This window comes from Thrips palmi, unplaced genomic scaffold, assembly GCF_012932325.1.
Source record: "Thrips palmi isolate BJ-2018 unplaced genomic scaffold, TpBJ-2018v1 HiC_scaffold_18, whole genome shotgun sequence".
Classification (NCBI taxonomy): domain Eukaryota; kingdom Metazoa; phylum Arthropoda; class Insecta; order Thysanoptera; family Thripidae; genus Thrips; species Thrips palmi.
In genome coordinates, this window is record NW_023144627.1 from 17984034 (window position 1) to 18001656 (window position 17623).

At 57.6% G+C, this 17623-nt stretch overlaps 1 protein-coding gene across 2 annotated transcripts in view; it reads left to right on the forward strand.

Annotated features, from left to right (window-relative positions):
• The window catches only part of LOC117644554 (elongation factor-like GTPase 1), a 114490-nt gene that overhangs the window by 22511 nt on the left and 74356 nt on the right, over positions 1-17623 (forward strand). The window lies entirely within an intron of this gene.

Here is a 17623-nt window from a genome sequence, read left to right on the forward strand (position 1 = left end):
GTGCGGCGACAGCGCCGCAAAGAGTTGCTCAGTAAAAACCCTTTGAACATATGTAAGGAGAAGTACACACTGTTTCACTTTCGAAATGAAATGTGGTGGCGACAGAAGTGAGTGCACTACGTACTAGCCAACGTAAAAAAGGCAGACGCATGACAAAAGCGAACTCTAGCCGGGGAGTTTCACGAAATAGATGCCTCCTCGACGAAGTATGAGAAATTGAGCGCCGGCAGACGGTACGTCACGGAATGCCCGCGGGCTGCAGCGGCCGACGTAATTGCTGTGTGTGTGTGTGTGTGTGTGTGTGTGTGTGTGTGTGTGAAGGAATTCCGAGAATGGTTCCCACTTTGTTCGTTTGGCACAGCGGCACGCGTTTAGCACCGCCACCCGCAGCCTGGCTTCGAACGGCGCTCTGTCCGTCTCTGTCGCACCTCCTGGAGAGTGCGAGACAGAGAGAGAGAGAGAGAGAGAGAAAGAGAGAGAGGGAGGTTAGGCGATAGCGCACGAGTGTGACGTGGTTTCGCAGCCCTTTGTGACGAGTGGAATGCCGTCGGGGAGGACTTTGTGGACCGACAGTGGCTAAGCCGCGGCTCAGGCAGGGCCAGGCAGGGCTCAGTCCTCAGGACTCTCGGCCCCAGGACGTGGCGCGGGCGTTAGCGTCCCGTTGCACAGTGGGCCAGACCTCTAGACGCGCGAATTCAGCGACGGGGCATGTGTGCCCAACGAACATGCACCTGTAAATGTCGAATTCGGCTGAAAATGTAATTTTTCCGATCGGCAATGTGAGACGGCGGGCCGGCCCCTTTTACCGGCGCTGGCAGCGGCGGCGGCGGCACGCTCATTTTGAGATACTGTCTGTGATTGCAACGTTGCATGGGGAAGTCTCTCTCGCACCCGCACGGAGCGCCCCGTGAGTGCGACAGAGACAGAGCGACGAAGCGACCCGTCTGAATCGCTTGGCAGGCCAATGGCAGCCAATGGCAGGCAGGCCAACTGGGTCGCGAAATCGCTTGCATTCCGGCCGCGGCTCGGACAGTGCTCTCTGTCTCTCTCGCACCCCGCCGGGCGGGGCCGTGAGTGCGAGAGAGACTGAGCGACGACGTCCGCTGGCGCCGCCTCGCGTCTCCTCGCGTCGCCCTCGGCGGTAAAGGCAGATCTAATGCCGACGAGTTGATTGAGTCGTCGAGCGAATAGCCGCCGGAAGCGCGACCAGCGCGACTAGGGGCGCCAAACTCCCATCCGACGCCATTATTATATCGACTAAGGGTTAATTTACTCTCGCACGGTATTCTGAAATTCACCGACCGAAGTGCACCCAAGACGCGCGCACAGTCGCGCAAATCTGCCCTCAGTGTTTCCCGACAGTGCCCGCGGCTAATCAAACTTCTGCCGCCGCGGCCGAATGAAAACACGAGCAAAAGCAGAAATGGAGATGCAATAATAAAAGACGATCCGCGCGAAAGCGATACGGCTCGGGTTTCTTTCGCGAGACTACGTAGGCCTTTTATTATTTCCACGTCCAATCCCCACCGGTGCCGCGGATAGCTTTTGGTTTGCAAGCTCTGCAGTTGCTGCGTATGGTGTGGATGATTGCCGTGAAGGGGGCGAGAAAAAAAAAGGACGGACAAACTGCACGTGAGGACTTTGCCTGGCTACTTGTAAGACAAAGTGGGATGTGGGCTGTAAAAGTCTGCGCCGGGCCGCGGCGAGCCGCGTGCACTTTCATCGGGTTGCTGTGCTCCATTTCGCTTTCCTGACCCCCCCCCCCCTTCTTTGCAGAGCCCTCTCCCCTTCCAGAGCGGCACGGTCACACAAGGGTTTACTTTTACGAGCGGGGCTCTGAACCACCGCCACTCTGAACGCCGCAGCCAAGTAGTCGTAGTGTTACAGCGGGGTGTCTTTTTGTTGCATTCTGCACTTTTTTTTTCGTCGTCCCCGCCGGTCGTACTGCAAGGCGAATCGAAAGTGTGCTATGCCGAGTGGGTTGTGAGTGTACTATCTTCTTGTGGTGCGTGTTGTTGCCGGCGGTGCAGCGGATACTCGCTGTGCGGCGCTGAGAGATGTATCGTACCTAGTCATGCAAGAGCTCAACTCTGTTGCCTTCTTTTTTCGCCTGCCCGGACGGCTAGTCTCCCCTCTGTGTGTGTGTGTGTGTGTGTGTGTGTGTGTGTGTGTGTGTGTGTGTGTGTGTGTGTGTGTGTGTGTGTGTGTGTGGAGGGGGGGATTCTGTACCTAGAATTTGTGCCGGAGTGGTAAAAAAACACACACAATACGAAAGTAAAAGTGGGTAGGATTCTACGGCATTAAAAAAAATACTGTGCCAAAGTATTTCTAATGGATGGAACATTTCAACACCTACGCCATCTTCAGCTTTTCATAAAAAATGTGACCCTCGTCAACTATAGCGAGGATGAGCTAATTTTAAATGCGAACAAAGCGGGCAAAAATACTGAGCAAAAATTGTGTGAATCGATTCTAAAAACTAAAAATTGGTCTAGTACTTTTTAATCACACTTCAGCACTGAAATCACGGTTCAAAGTTCTACGAATCTGCCAAGCCTTATCAAAATCGTATAGAAAATTTCCAAATTGTATAAGGGGCTTCATTGGAGAAAAAAATGCATCCCGGGCGATACTATGAGGCTACCTCGTGCCTAAAAATTAAAATAGGGAAATGAATAGGCAAATTTATTTCTTTGCCGATGGGAAAGTGTTGCTCTGGGGCGAACACGAAGTGCGAAGTTGCGCCCCGCCGCGCGCTGCCGCGCCGTAAGCAAACACGAATGCTTTATTTGCGATCGAACCGTGTTCAATTAGCTTGGGCCACTCCCGGCCCCACGGGCCCCTGACGGCAAGCCCGACGGGCTGACGGACGCCGGGGCTAGTTTCCTTGAGCTGCTGGCTAGCTACCCCAGCGTGCGAAGCGTGCGCAGCCCAGAGACCTGATCCCGAGAGATCATGTCGTCGCTCTGTCTCTCTCGCACCCTGTGCGGGACGACCCACGAGTGCGAGGGAGGCAGAGCGACGAAAGTGCTCTCCGGGGATTGGCCGGCAGCGCCAAGCCCCGTGCAGCCCGCTGGATTAGTTGCAGACACGCAAGGGCGCGTGTGTGTGTGTGTGTGTGTGTGCGGACAAACTGGCGAAGACCACAAAGTTGATATTGAATGTCGTCGGCGGGGACCAGTCCAAAGGACGAGTCCAGGGGGGACAAGCCCCTTCTAACGAGGGACTGTCGCCCGAGACGTGTGGCTTCATTTCTTTCATCGACAGCTTCTCGTTGCGGTCGGATTTGCGACTGGCGGCCTGTGTGTGTGTGTGTGTGTGTGTGTGTGTGTGTGTGTGTGCTCTGGAACTACACCGCTACGCTAAATTGTTACGTGGCTCCGCGGCAGCGTGAATACATTGCGCTACTTGATGTACGAACTTGTTCCAGACCTTGTCGCTGTCGGCCCCGAGAGTGCAGTGTTAAGGTCGCGGGTTCGAGACCGAGTTAGCTCGTGTCAACTCGTCGCGGCGCGGGGCTTTTAGAGAGAGAGAGAGAGAGCAGCGAGCTTTTCAGACCCGTCGGTGGCGGTCCGAACTTCATATCTCCGCGCGCGCGAGAAATGTCGTCTCGCACTTTGTAAATCGAACTCGGAGAGAAAGAGAGAAAGACGCACACACACACACACACACACACACACACACACACACACAGACGCTCGAGGCCAATTACAGTGAAATGCTCTGAAGCTCGGCAGGCGCGCGCGAAATTCGCTTGTACCTGTCGCCACCTGACACATCGCGACGCGCGCGACAGCGCGAACAAATTATGTTTGACCGTTGCAGGAGAGAGAGACGGGGTTGCCGACTGGGAAAAAAAATGAAAGGTTTGGCTCCAGCCGGGGGAATGCCGTAAAAACTTGAGGTGTCGCTCGTAGAAACAAAGCTGTTCTGTCGCCTTTTTCTTTTTCAAGTGTCGCGAAGTGCGGTGTCACCGGGTGGCCCGCTCGGCGGCCGGTCAGTGGCTCCTAGACGCCACCCAGTGTGATTATGGGTCAAGTTAGGGTCCAGTTGCATCAGACCGCTTGCTGGTCCGGCAACAGTCCAGCTGTTGCCAGTCAAGAAAACAAAAAAAAAAGTGTTGACAGGCTGGAACCGCAACGGTGGCGCGCAGTGGGCCAGAAGACCGGTAAAGGTGGCCAAAACTCTTAATGCGTTTTGAGCTCCAGAGTCGCTAAACAGAGATCGAACTGACCGTGTGAGCCCACCAATGGATTCCTCGTTCGGAGAGCAATCCATTGGTGGGGTCACACGTTCGGTTCGAGTCCTGCATAGTGACTCTGGAACTCAAAACGCGTCTAGAGTGTTGGCCGCCTCCAGCGGTCTTCTGGCCCACTGTGTGGCGGCTGGTGGCAGTCGAAGTCCCATTTAACTAAACGCCTAGTTGTATGTCTAATCTGTGGAATTCCATTTCGGCGCGAACGTCCCGTTCCTCGGGGCGTTGACGGCGTGGACCTTGGCGTGGATGCCGGACGGGTTTGGGGGGTTTGGCGACATGAACCCGAAGTGTCTCTCCGACAGGCAGTTATCAACGTGTGAAGCCAACGACGTGTTTTCCAAGTCGATAGTTCGGCGTTCCTTTGCGTGTTTCCAGACGCGAGGTAGAATTGGCAAAAGCCTCAGTGCTTCTCAGGATTTTTTTTTAAAAGCCCGCTGAGACGTCAATTTTGCTGTCAAACAAGTTTTGAGAATTCCTGTGAAATCCCGGAGGCGTTTTGACCTCCAGAGTCGCTAAATGGAGCTCAAACCGAACGTGTGACCCCACCAATGGATTGCTCTCCGAATGAGGAATCCATTGGTGGGGTCACACGTTCGGTTCGAGTCCTGTTTGGCGACTCTGGAGCTCAAAACGCGTCTAGAGTTTTGGCCGCCTGCGCCGGTCCTCTGGCCCACGGTGCGCCATCAGACGTCTGGCAGTGCCTGCGGTGCCGTTAGCGACAAACGCGGCCCGAGCTACTGCCGAATCGACACTCATTGTGCCGGGATGAAGATCAAGATTGGGCCTATGATTGATTGGAGTGTACCCCATCCCGCGGGAGAGAGAGAGAGAGAGAGAGAGAGAGAGAGAGAGAGAGAGAGAGAGAGAGAGAGAGAGAGAGAGAGAGAGAGAGACTTCGTGTCATTTGTTTTGTACCGATGTTTCGGCTAATGGGATAGTGTCTTGAATAATGTCTGGGTCACGGGAGCTGGCCGTTGTTTTTGCCGGCTGCTCTGCCGGGCTCTGCTCGACGGTGTGACGGCGGCCTTTCTGGTGGCCGACCCGACCCGGATACCCAGCGGGTACCCGCCAAGCGCCGCCAAGCGCCAAGGCAGTCACGTGAAACAATTTGTTTTGGCGCGACACATTTTCCGATACCGACTGGCTGCCTCGACTGCTGTCGTTTTATTTGCGTACCGCCCACGCAGAGCCACGCAGAGCCACGCAGGGCCGCCTAACGGTGCCCGGGGCGTAAAGGGAGGCGACCGTAAATCCCTTGATTGGATTCATATTTTTAAGGACGGGGCCCTTCGGTGTGCCCTCGAGTGCGGGGGGAGACTCTCAAGTACCAAAGTGTAAACACCATTAAAACTTCACTTACTTTAATTTTTTTTTTGGAAATTTTGTTTCTCTGAGTATTTGACAAACGATCTCGAATTGAATGGAGATGTCTAAGAATTATCCAGATGGCTTAGGGCGTTGTGAGGCGCTGGAGCAACGAAGCAGGAAAATGTCCTATAAACGCCATGTAAAAAAAAATACTGCCTTTTAAAAATTATCTTTCCCTTTGTAAATTTGATAAACTGTCACGGTTTGATTGGGAAATCAGCGGCCGTTGGGCATAAGGACGTAAGTCACATGGGAAACCCATTGAAAATAGGTTGTTCTGTCCGATGACCACTCAAATATCTTAAGAGAATCTATAGGTGGTTGTCGGCGTGGTGGGGCGCTGAGGGGGGGGAGGGGGAGGCCGGGAGTGTGGTAGGTCACACGACCACGGTGGGCCAGCGGGCCGGGCTGTGTCTCGCCGGCAAAGGTCATGAAGTGTCTGGCGCAGTAAGTCCTGTTAGTGACTCGCCGCGCGTGTGGCCGCTTCCTGCAGGCCGGGGCCCAGGCAGGCCCGCCCAGAAACGGCAGGCCTCGATAGTATCGATGAGTCGCTTTCGATTCCGAGTATCGGTTTGTGATGGATTCGACGTCTCGGCGCACAGTGGGCCGGAAGACCGGCGCAGGCGGCAAAGACTCTGGACGCGTTTTGAGCTCCAGAGTCGCTACGCAGGACTCGAACCGAACGTGTGACCCCACCAATGGATTCCTCGTTCGGAGAGCGATCCATTGGTGGGGTCACGCGTTCGCTTTGAGTTCCATCCGGCGACTCTGCTGCTCAAGTGCTCCAAACTCGTCCGGGGTTTCGGGTTTCGACCACCTCCGCCGATCTTCTGGCCCACAGTGCACAGCGCGCTGCTCTCGGTTCGGAGACGCCCCGACGGACAGCGAGGTTTCGGTCCGGCGACTGCGGACTTTCTTCGCTCCGTCTCTCTCGCGCCCGCAGGACACTCGGCGTTAGTGCGAGGGAGACGGAGGATGTGCGCGGGGCGCGGCGAGTGGCCGTTCCGCCGCCCATATTTGGCGGCCAAGTTGTTTGCACTCGAGAGCCGCGGAGCACTGCAATTTGAGCCGCTAGTTGCCGCCGGTTACGGCTAAACGGAACTAGCGCGGATTTCGTAACAGGTGGCGTCCGTGTTCACTCGGAGCGCGTTGTGTTTCCGTTTTTAACGGCAGTGGAAAGCGGGCTGGCGTCGCGCCGATATTGAATCGGCCGGCCGGCCGGCGTTTGACGCGGTGTTTACCGGTGTAGGCGAAGCACGCTTGCCCCTTGAACTTCAGCTGGAGATTTACGAGCCTCGTGTGTGTGTGTGTGTGTGTGTGTGTGTGTGTGTGTGTGTGTGTGTGCGTGCGTTGGCTGGCTTGTAGTGGTTTTCCTGTCACCCTCGCAGCGCACCGACGCTTAAATCCTCCCGTGGAGGGTGTCCCAGTAAAGTACAGTTCATTAAAGCTGGGCCCGGGCGGGCAGGGCGGGCATTACCCCATGAGCTACGCGCGGCCGGTACGGCGGCCAGCGCAGTGCAGCGCAGTGGTGCACTCCATTGACAAAATACGAACCACCGACTCGGCAGTCCGGCGAGCGAGCCGACCGGTCCGGAGGCTGGACCCGCCACACCGGCGAGAGAGAGCTGGAGACGAGGAGAGAGAGAGTGAGAGAGAGAGAGAGAGAGAGAAAGAAAATTGCGCGGTGTTCTCGTTAAAGGTCTGTTTGACCTGTTATTGGGAGGCGGCGGACCGTGGCCGCGGCGCCACGCCACTGGGAGTAATTACACATCAAGCAAGCACTTCGCCACGCACCGCTGCGGTGCGCTGCCGCCCTGTCACCCCGGCCACGGCCAAGGCCCAGCCAAGGGCCCGGCCAAGGGCCCGGCCCCGCCGATTGAGATAGCCTCCCATTTTCAATCTCTGTCTTTAGGCCGCCCCTGCCGCCTCGCCTTTGCCCCGGGGCTCCGATCCGTTTGGAGCTCCCGATGGGATTGGAAGGTTCGAGGGCTCGCCTGTGTCGCACTGCAGCCACAACGGCTCGTTTTACAAAATGATTACAAGCTGACGTTTGTTGTAGGAGAAAAGTTTTTAAAAAATTTACGTCTAAACATTTCTTTAGGCCAAAGTAGTTTCTCTTTTAAATTTTAATTAAATCCATTTTTTCACAAATTTAAATTTTAGTTTGAAATTTACTAAAAATTCAAAATTTAATACCTTTAAAATTGAGTTTTGTTGTTGTTGTTTTTCAAAAGCCCTGACAAAATAAGTTTCAAAAAGGGCGGGAACAGTGGCGCCCTCTATTAGCGGTGATATCGTCGGCGTGAATCTGAATCTTGACCTTTGGCGTGCCGCTGGCAGCCCTCTGCCGCCACGCCCCGCCCCGCCCCGCCCCGCCCCGCCCCGCGAGCTCTGCGTGGGCGTGCCCCATATCGATTGATTAAGAGCCGGACAAGTTTACGGTGGAGGCCCCTAATGGGAGCGGACGGCCCGTGTTTGAATTTGATTAGTGTGATTGGCTGCAATTAGAAACGGAGGTAGCCGCCTCGCCGCTATGCACAGCTAAAATAGTCATAATTTTAAAACGCCTTCCAACGTAATTCCGTTTTTTTTTTGTGTTCTGCTTCGTCGTTTTGGATGACGCCTCGAAATTTCCCGATCAAAACGGTTTTTCTAATGTAGGGCGGGGCGGTACACTGCTTCCGTCACGACTATTAGGCCGATTATCGGTCGTGTTGGGAATGGCTCTCAATTAGCCCCAGGTGTCGTGACCCGTCCCGGTGTGTGGTCGGCCCCTCCACGTCTCACTCTTCTCCCCCCGTTTCATCATTTCAATTTTTTTTTCTTCTTCTTCTCAAGCGCCACGCGTTTTGCGCGGCCGCTGTTGCCACCTTACGGTGGAGGGAAGCCTTCATTGTTCTGGTATAGTTCCTCTGCCCGCCGCGCGGTTCCCTCGGCACGCGACTCACAATGCTGTGCAGTGCCGAACGATGAGCAGCTACTGAATACGGCTCGAAAAAAAATACTCACAAACCAAGGCACGTTTTTCTTTTTGAAATTAGTTCAATTTTTGTTGTTGTTGGGGTGCTTTACTTAGCCTTCTAGATTGTCCTAACCTATTTTGATTTAGCACCACAACAATCTCTTTTCGCTCGTTGCCTGTTTTTTTGTCCCGTTTGCATGCATTGGTTGAGTCGTTGCACAGTGCGTCGATGCAGCGTTCCGACTCTCTCGCCGCCACTCTGCCACCACACTGCTGCCGCTCCGGTGAACAAGACTGCCGAATTGGAACGTCGCTGAGAGATGAATTGTCTTTTATTGCCTCGTGCCGCCGCGGCCGCCCCGCCGGTGTAGTGGCGTCGCGCGGACAGGCCGACGGACAGGCCGACGGCCCGACAGGCCAGACGCCTCCAATTCCCTTTCGGTGTCGCGTCCGGCCCAGAACAAAAGCGGCGCACAGTGGGCCAGAAGACCGGCGGAGGCGGCCGAAACTCTAGACGCGTTTTGAGCTCCAGAGTCGCTAAATGGGGCTCGAACCGAACGTGTGACCCCACCAATGGATTGCTCTCCGAACGAGGAATCCATTGGTGGGGTCACACGCTCGGTTCGAGTCCTGTCTAGCGACTCTAAACGCGTCTAGCGTTGCGGCCGCCTGGCCTTCTGGCCCACTGTGCGTCCGGCCGAGAACAAAAGCGTCGTTGGCTAGTCGCGTACCGGTCGCGGCGCCGCCGACAGGCAGGGCTCGAAGCGCCGCCGCGCCGCGGCTTGATTCACTTTTTCCCGCGCAGGAGCAGGCTTTCCCCGCCACGCCTCGCACCTGGCACACACACACTTACACGGGCACTTACACGCCGACACACACACACACACACACACACACACACGAGATGCCATTAGACAAGCGCGTTAAAAAAAAAGAAAACGCGAAAGCAAAAGGGTGTTTGGCGAATTTGCAAAGCAGACGCGCTGCGGCGGCAGGCTCGCCCTGCCCTTGCGAGCCCTTGTTAGGTTCGCAGAAAAGAAAGTGTGGTCTGTCGACGATAACGGTCGGCCTGAACACAACTGTCTTCGGTCGGACGCATAACGAGAAAAAGAAATTAAATTGAAAAAAAAAAAGGAAACGAATTTGAGGGGCTCTAAAGATTTGGAGCAAGTTTAAGGGCCGGCCTGTTTGTGTGCTCGCTGGAATTGGTTGGGAGGAGCTGGAGGGGGAGGGCGAAGGGCGGTGGAGATGAGTTTGGTGGCGATGGAAGGGAACCGAAGGGAACCGAAGGGAACCGAAGGGAACCGAAGGTGCAGCAGCTATGTTGGCGCGGGTGTGGGTGGAGATGCACCGGGTCGGGTTGGGTCGGGTCGGTTCGGGTTCGGGCCCAAGAGGCAGACGATCATTTGTGGTCCAGCCGTTAATCGCAATCGCAATCGCCTGGCGGGTAGGCAACCGTGAAGCAGCCCTGCCCAGCGGGACAGTCTACCCGCCAGGCGGTTGCGATTGCGATTAATGGCTGGACCACAAATGATCGTCTGGCGGCGTCCGCAGCCGCACGGCTAGCCACGCGGCTGGCCAGCACTTGTCGTCATCGGGCGACGAGAGTGACGAGAGGCGGGCACGCCCCGCGGGCCCTGCAGGGCCTGCACTAGGAAAAGGGGGCCGGAGGCGTGTCAACACGTGTCCCGCTACGTGCGAGCTCCTTGTGTACCAGGCCATCTCGCCGCCTGCACTCGTATGGCTGCCGCCGCTAACGTGTGGAAACCTTGTTAGGAAAAAAAAAACAAAAAAAAAACAAGCTGGCACCTGTAAGTGTCTTGTATTGTTCAAGGTATGTTTTGAAGTAGTAAAGGTATCATCTGCTTAAAAAAACAACTTATTTTCTGAACGATTGCTAGCTTTGTCAGTATCAGTGTTCCCGCTAGAGTTGGAAAACATAGTCATGATGCAAATGCATGCACCATGGTGGCCTGCTTGCCAACTGGTCGTCTTAATTTATATTCGGAATGTTTTTAACAGTGAATCAGTCCGGCAGGTTTTTTGAAAAAAAAATGGGGAAAAGCGCACAGAGTGTAGCAGTGTCGTGCCGTGGCGTCTCGTCATGAGGCCGTGCCGCCGCCGAGTGTCATTACAGTGTGTCCTACCGGCCTGGGGCCTCGGGCTGTAGACTGATTCCGAGAGTCGTCGCTCTGCCTCTCTCGCACCGGTAGGGAACGCCCCGTGAGTGCGAGTGGGACAGAGCGACGAGAGCGACTCTCGGAATCAGTCTGCCGGGGCCTCGGGCTGCCGGCGGCGTCCAGCGCGTCCAGGCGGGGTACGCCGGCCGCGCCGGCCGCGGCGACGGAGAAAGTTTTTATGCCGTTTCCGTGATTTGGGCGTCGCTGGCCGCCGATGGCGGCGATGGGCCGCAAGCCCTCGACGCGGCCCCGCCCCGTCCCGCCCCGCCCCGCTTCGCCCTCGCCAGTGGGCGAACCACGCTAAATGAAGGCGCACCGTCAAAAATTGAAATTCAGTCGAAATGGTAAAAGAGCGGATTTCCAGAGCGGCAGTTTTGCTGTTGCTCGGGGCATACAGCAGACTTTGGGAAGGGGAGGGTTTGTCTCGTCGTGCAAGTCTGACGAGGAAGTGGCAGGTCTTACGCTTGTCTTCTCCTTTTCCAGGTGAGATGCTCGCGCTGTCGGTGTGACGGCGTCAAAGTGAGTCCCCGCTAGTCGCGCCCTGTCTCTGCCGCACTCGTCGGGCGCCCCGTGTAGGTGCGAGAGAGACGGGCCCGCCTGCTCCGCGCGTGCCGCTCGGCCGGCGAGATTTCCGGGCGTCGCCGATAGCCCGCGGTAACGCAGACGCACAGTGGGCCAGAAGACCGGCGGAGGCGGCCAAAACTCTCGACGCGTTTGGAGCTCCAGAGTCGCTAAATGGGACTCGAACCGGACGTGTGACCCCACCAATGGATCACTCTCCGAATGAGGAATCGATTGGTGGGGTCACACGTTCGGTTCGAGCCCTGTTTGCCGACTCTGGAGCTCCAAACGCGTCTGGAGTTTCGGCCGCCTCCACCGGTCTTCTGGCCCACTGTGAGACGCCCCGCGCGTCCCGCGCCCCTGCACGACCCTGCCTCCGTCTCTCTCGCACCCACGCGGACCGCGCGGACCGGGCCGCCAGTGCGAGGGAGGCGGACGCCCCGCGGGGCCCTGCAGGGGTCATTCGGCATGGCCGGGCACGGCGTGGCCAGTGCGGCGCGCCGCGTGACTCCGGGCCGTGCGGCCATGCCCGCCCCATGCCCCATCCGCGCTTATTGGCAGTCATCTCGCGCGCGAGCCGTTATTGGCAGTTAGGGCCGATTTGGCCGCGCTGCTTGTTCCAATGCCAGGCGATGCGAGGCAGTGCAGTGCCGCGAGTGCAATGGACAAGTGGCGCTGCATGCACTTGCAAACAAGTTTCCACTGTTTGTTTTTCTTTTCCTTCAGTTTTTATTTCATAAGTTTCTGCAATCACCTTTTTTTTTCTTTTCAAATTTTGCCCTTTCTCCTTATTATTTTCCCTACTCTTTCTTTAAAGTTTCTTTTTTTTAAACTGAGATTTACGTTACGAATGGCACGGAACGTTCCTCGGACCGCCCTTTCTTGTGAGAGTACTTGGAGGAGTACTGCGGCAAGCAACGAAGGCACGAAAAACAAGAAGAGCTTAGCCTCTGCGGGGGCGAGGTGCATCGCGGGGCGTGGCGGGGCGTGGCGGGGCGTGGCGGGGCGTGGCGGGGCTTGCCGCGCTTCGCGGATGGCCGCTCGCTTTCCTTGACCTTGGCCGTGGCCGCTGCCCGAGGCTGCCCCACTGCCCAATGCCGGCCGGGCTGCGGGGGCGTGGCGTGCCCAGGCCCGACACGTAATGATACGCTATCGCGACGCCAAAGCCGCGCCGACGCCGTGGTGCCGACGCCGTGGTGTCAACGCGTTGGTTGCGGATGACTCGGTCCGATGCCGCCGTGGTACGGCGACGCCGCCATGGTACCGCCGCCGCCATAGTACCGACGCCGCCATGGTACCGTCCCGGCCGTGGTGCCGACAACGCCGTGGTACCGCCCCCGCCGTGGTACCGCCGACGCCGCCGTGGTACCGCCGACGCCGCCGTGGTACCGCCGACGCCGCCGTGGTGCCGCCCCCACCGTGGTACTGATGCCGCCGTGGTACCGGCGCCGTGCCGTCGCTATTACCCGCTGCAATTGCGGCGGATCGCGTCTGGTCACTGCCGATGCCACGGCGCTGCGGGCGCGGCGCCTCGGCAAAGCGCGGCACGCTACGGCCGTCGGCGCGACCCCGATCCGCCAAGGCGGGCCACCGCGGCGGCCCGGCCGAGGCAACTGCCTGGCCGCGGTGCCGACGATAGCCGTTTGTGGCCTTGCCGCCCCGCCGCCCCGCCGCCCGGACGGACCCATTGCGGGAGGGGACTTTTCCTTTTTGCTCTTTTCGTTTTCTCGCGACGCGCCAATACGGCAACGGTTTTCGGGGCCCCCTCGCCGCGCCGTCCTAAAGCCATAACCCGAGGAGCGGACGCGCGAACGCCGAGCGGCGGCGCGGGCAAATATTAAAAACGGAAAATAAAGCAGCGGGAGGAGTTTTACAAGGGGCTCGCTAGAGCTCTCGGATTGCGATGTTACTTCGGTGGGGCGGACCGGGGCGGGTCTCTTTGCCCCTGCAGCAGCCGGGCGGCAGAATGGACCGCGTCGGTCGCAGCGCTGGTTCCGTTCCACGTTGAGCAGTGACTGGGTCAGTGAGTCGTTGTGCGGGCCGCTTGGCGCGCAAAGGCAAAGGATTCTGGGGGCGGACGGGTCGAGTTACAGTCGTTAGACCATGTCACCCACCGAAAAAGGGGAAATGGAAAATACCGCAGTTTACCCGCCACTTTGCTCTTTTCTTTCGTTAGGCCTATCACACGCGAGTAGCCACCACCACTGCAAGCCCCCCCCAAACCCCTCCGGGAATCTCGGATCCCGTACTAGAGCGTTTTGCCTATCGTTCTCTGCCTTTTTTTTTGCAGCGGATGAAACTGCTGCTTTGCGGGCAGTGCGTTGTCCTCCATGACGCTGCCCAACAGGGGCGCCCTTTTGCTGCCATTTTTTTCTCGCCGCCGAAAACGTTGCTCTTTTTCCGCGAACGGCTAATCCAATCTGGCAGTGGAGTCACACTTGGGTGGGAACCCCACTTTTAGCGCTGTGCGCGCGGCGGCGCGCGGCCCGGCCGATAAGGTGAGGCGGCCCGTTTTCCACAAACTTGTTACAATTTCACGGATTATTTCCTCTCTCGGCTCGCAAATAAAAAATGTAACCGCTGTCGTCTGGTTTAGCGGCCCTCGTGGGAAGGGCGCGTCACCCGACACCGCCGTCAGACCGAGAGTCGTCTTCGTCGCTCCGTCTCTCTCGCGCTCGTGGGGCGCCCCTGACAGGTGTGAGAAGGACGGAGTGACGACCCGCGGACTCAGCCCGCTGGCCGCGGACCGCCGCCCCGCGCCGCGTAACTGCGGTGCATGCGCGGCCCGCGACGCGGAGATGCCTGCCTTTGCCGCGCACGGAAAAAAATCCCTTAGTTGGGACAGCTAATGCATTGGCTGATATGGGGCCAGCCAAGAATCAGCAGTCGTGGTAACTAAAAATATTGCTAGCAGCATCAGCAATCATGCCTGGTCGCGACAGCCAACCACATTTGTTGAGCTAGCTAATCCCTCAGTTACAAACGCTAATAAATTTTTATTCTCCGAAAAATACTGAGACGGGAATAGAACCCGGGACTGCTGGCTGAGAACCGCGCTCGGAGGCACTGAGCCACGGAAGCACACATATGTGACTTAAGGTCTGCCCCAATCTCACTCCGGGTGGAGGGCCGAAAAAAATACTTTGCAACTTTGATCGCAGTTGAAGTAAAGCTTCGAGGGACTGCATGATTTGCGCGTGCAGCTAACCCCATTAGTTGTCTCAGCTAAGAACCCCACGCTGGATCAGCAAACGTGGGAGTGGCTCTCGCGGCAAACACTATCAGCTGCGGTAGCAAAAGCATCATGGTTTTCATAGCTGAACCTCCTACTGTCTGCCTTAGCTAATTTAAAATTTGTAGCCACGGCAATGAGGGTTATGTTTTATAGCTAAGATAATGACTGCGGTAGTTGAGAACATTAGCTGGCGCCATATCAGCTAACACATTAGCTGTCACAACGAATGTTCAGCTGTAACAACTAAGATATTTTTTTCCGTGCGGCCCGCGCAGCGCTGGGTGGCGGCAGTGCGTTGAACTAAGGAATGCCTGCCGAGGACACTACACGCCAGCGCTTGAAAAAACGACAAGTAATTGTGTAGATGAGAAAAAAAAAAGTTTTCTCCGTAAATCCGGCAAGTTCAAGTCGGGGCGAGCTGGTACACTACACCACGGGTTCGAACAACACCCTCTCCGAAGGGCCATTATTGCCCCTCGTTTTTTCTCCCCGTTCCTCCGGGTTTGTTTATTTTCTTGCCGTTCGTGTGCCTGCCGGCCCGTTGGACCTCCTCGTCGTCACAAACGACACAAAACGGCCGTAAGAAGGCAGGCCCTTTGCTGCCCGTGGTGATTGGGTGCCGAGGGGATCCCACGGGGATTCCCCCCTCCCCCCCCGAAGTCCTTTCACCGCCCCTGCCCCTCTCGGCACTGCGTTTCTTCTAATTCGATACGACTCTCTAACGAGCAGCTCTTCTCCTCTTCGACGTGTCACTCTAGCGGGGCTCCGCCGTGGACCGAGACGGACAGACAGGGCTGCCCTGCCAGGGCGCGGAATTACCCTCATTATTGGGGCCCTTATCGGGGGCCTTTTTGTCATGCTTTGTTTACGTTTATGGCCCCGTCACTGATCATATCTCCGCCGGTGTGGCCCCCCCGAACGCCCCGAAGGGGGACAGGTGGCCGTCGTGGCGCTGACAGCGGAGCGCTGACGGCAAACCGCCGCGCTCTGACCGACGCGCGCGTTCAAGTCTCCACGCCGAAGGCGGGCTGCGGCCGTGCGTTCAAGTCTCCCATAAGGATTGCCCGGTCTCAGTTCAAGTCTCCAGTGAGATGTCTCTAAAGACTAACCTCTAGTGGATAGTCTCCGCGGGGGAGCTTTATCCAGTAGTTGTCTTCAGTGAAGATTGTCCAGTGACATTACTGCAGTGAAGAGTCTCCACTGAAAACTCTGAAGTCTTGGAGTCTCCGCCCCTGCGTTCGTGCCTTGGGGTTCGTTCTCTCCTCACGTCGCTGGACGACACGCCTTGCTGCCTTGGCGGCGGCGGGGCGCTGAGTCAATCGTCTGCACCCATTTCGCGAGCCGCGCCGCCCAGTGCAGTAGTCCGTCCGGCGGCGGTCGGCCGTCCTGTCCGCGCGCCGCCGCGTGCCGATTCCTTGCTCTGTCTCCCTCGCACCCTTGCTGTGCTCCGTCGGGATGAGAGAGAGAGAGAGAGAGAGAAGAGAGAGAGAGAGAGAGAGAGAGAGAGAGAGAGACTGACTGTTCGGCCTGGATTCCTCCGTCGCGTGTGGGTGGATGCCATTCTCTCACTTTCCGCCGTGACCTTAACCCGGCCGTACTTTCGAATCGGCGCTATTCAGTGACAGAGCAGCAACAAAACAGCAACAACAAAACAGCAAGAAAAGAGGGGTGGTTGCCGAGCGCCTTGCGGGTAGGCAACCGGAGCGGTGCCGCGACACGCGTGTGCTGTGGCTGCCTACCTCGCAGGCGCTCGCCGGGCCCCGCGTCCCGGCTGCGCTTCCGAACAGTGCTCTGTCTCTCTTGCGCCCTTTCCGGATGCTGCAGGAGAGCGAGAGGGTCAGAATAGTGACGACAGCGCTGTTTGGAATGGCGCTGGCCATCGGCATAAAGTGCCTGATTTAACTTCCAGCCCCTACACCAGTGCAGTGACGGGCTTTACAGTGAGCCGGCCGTCCCGCCTCCTTCTAGTGGGGCGTGAAGTGGGTGCCGGCAGCGTGGTCAAGTAGTGCTGCACGCGACCCCGGCGCCGCGCGGCGGGGGCCATCGGACCGGCTCTGTCTTCGTCCGCAGGTCGAATCCGAACAGTGCCGCCTCGTCGTTCTGTCTCTCTCGCACTCCCATGTCGCGTCGTGGTGTGAGGGAGAGAGAGCGACTTAACAGCAGGCAGCTGCTTTTGTCAACGCGCGTCGTTCGCGTCACGGGGATTGTTCCCTTTCCGCTCTTTTTTTTTGTTGTCCTGAAGGATTGGCTGCAGTAATTAGAGACTCGGTGATTGATGGGTGCTGCCGCGATCCCACGCACGCGCCCCCCCTCTCTCTCTCCTTCCACCGCCAACATTCCGATTCACGGACGCTATGCGAACGCAGTGCCTTTGTGGCCTTTTAGAATGTCTTTAGCCCATCGGGCGCTGAGCTGGGTGGTCTTTGAACAGACGGCAGCTGCTTGGCGGGGGCCTTGGCCGTGCCAGGAGGATGGCCTGCAATCAGGAAACTGGCGGTGTGAAGTGCGTGCCCGGGGCGGAGCGCCTATGTGGCCGCAGGGGAATCGTGCTACGCGTAAACGAATTTCAAGTGCGGGGCATCCCACATCCTACACTGGCAAAAAAAATAATTGAAAGAAGTCGCTTTGCTGATTGCCCTTAAAAGAATGTCAGTCGTCATCGCCGACGCCTCCGGCTCCGCCACTGGAAGACAAGACACTCGGCCGCCCGGCCTGGCCTGCCGGGACGCTGGAGGCCCTGGAGGCCCTGGAGGGGGAAATAGGGCGTTCCGATCCGTCGCATCGTTTGGGCGGCGCGCGGGCCGGGCCGCCGCACTGGCGGCACGACTGGAGCGCGCGACGCGAAGTGCGCCAGGCAGAGGATCAGGGATTGGACGCAGTGCGGCCGGCCGGATTGGCGTCTGCTGCTTGCGCATGCCTGCGTCAATATAACGGGGCATTCGGTGTGCAGCTTCGATCCCACGCTGCGAGGGCACTGCAGGGCTAACCTCACCTTTCATATACACTCTAAATGTCTGACGGTGCAAGGCTGCACTGACACATCATGGCGGAAATTCGAC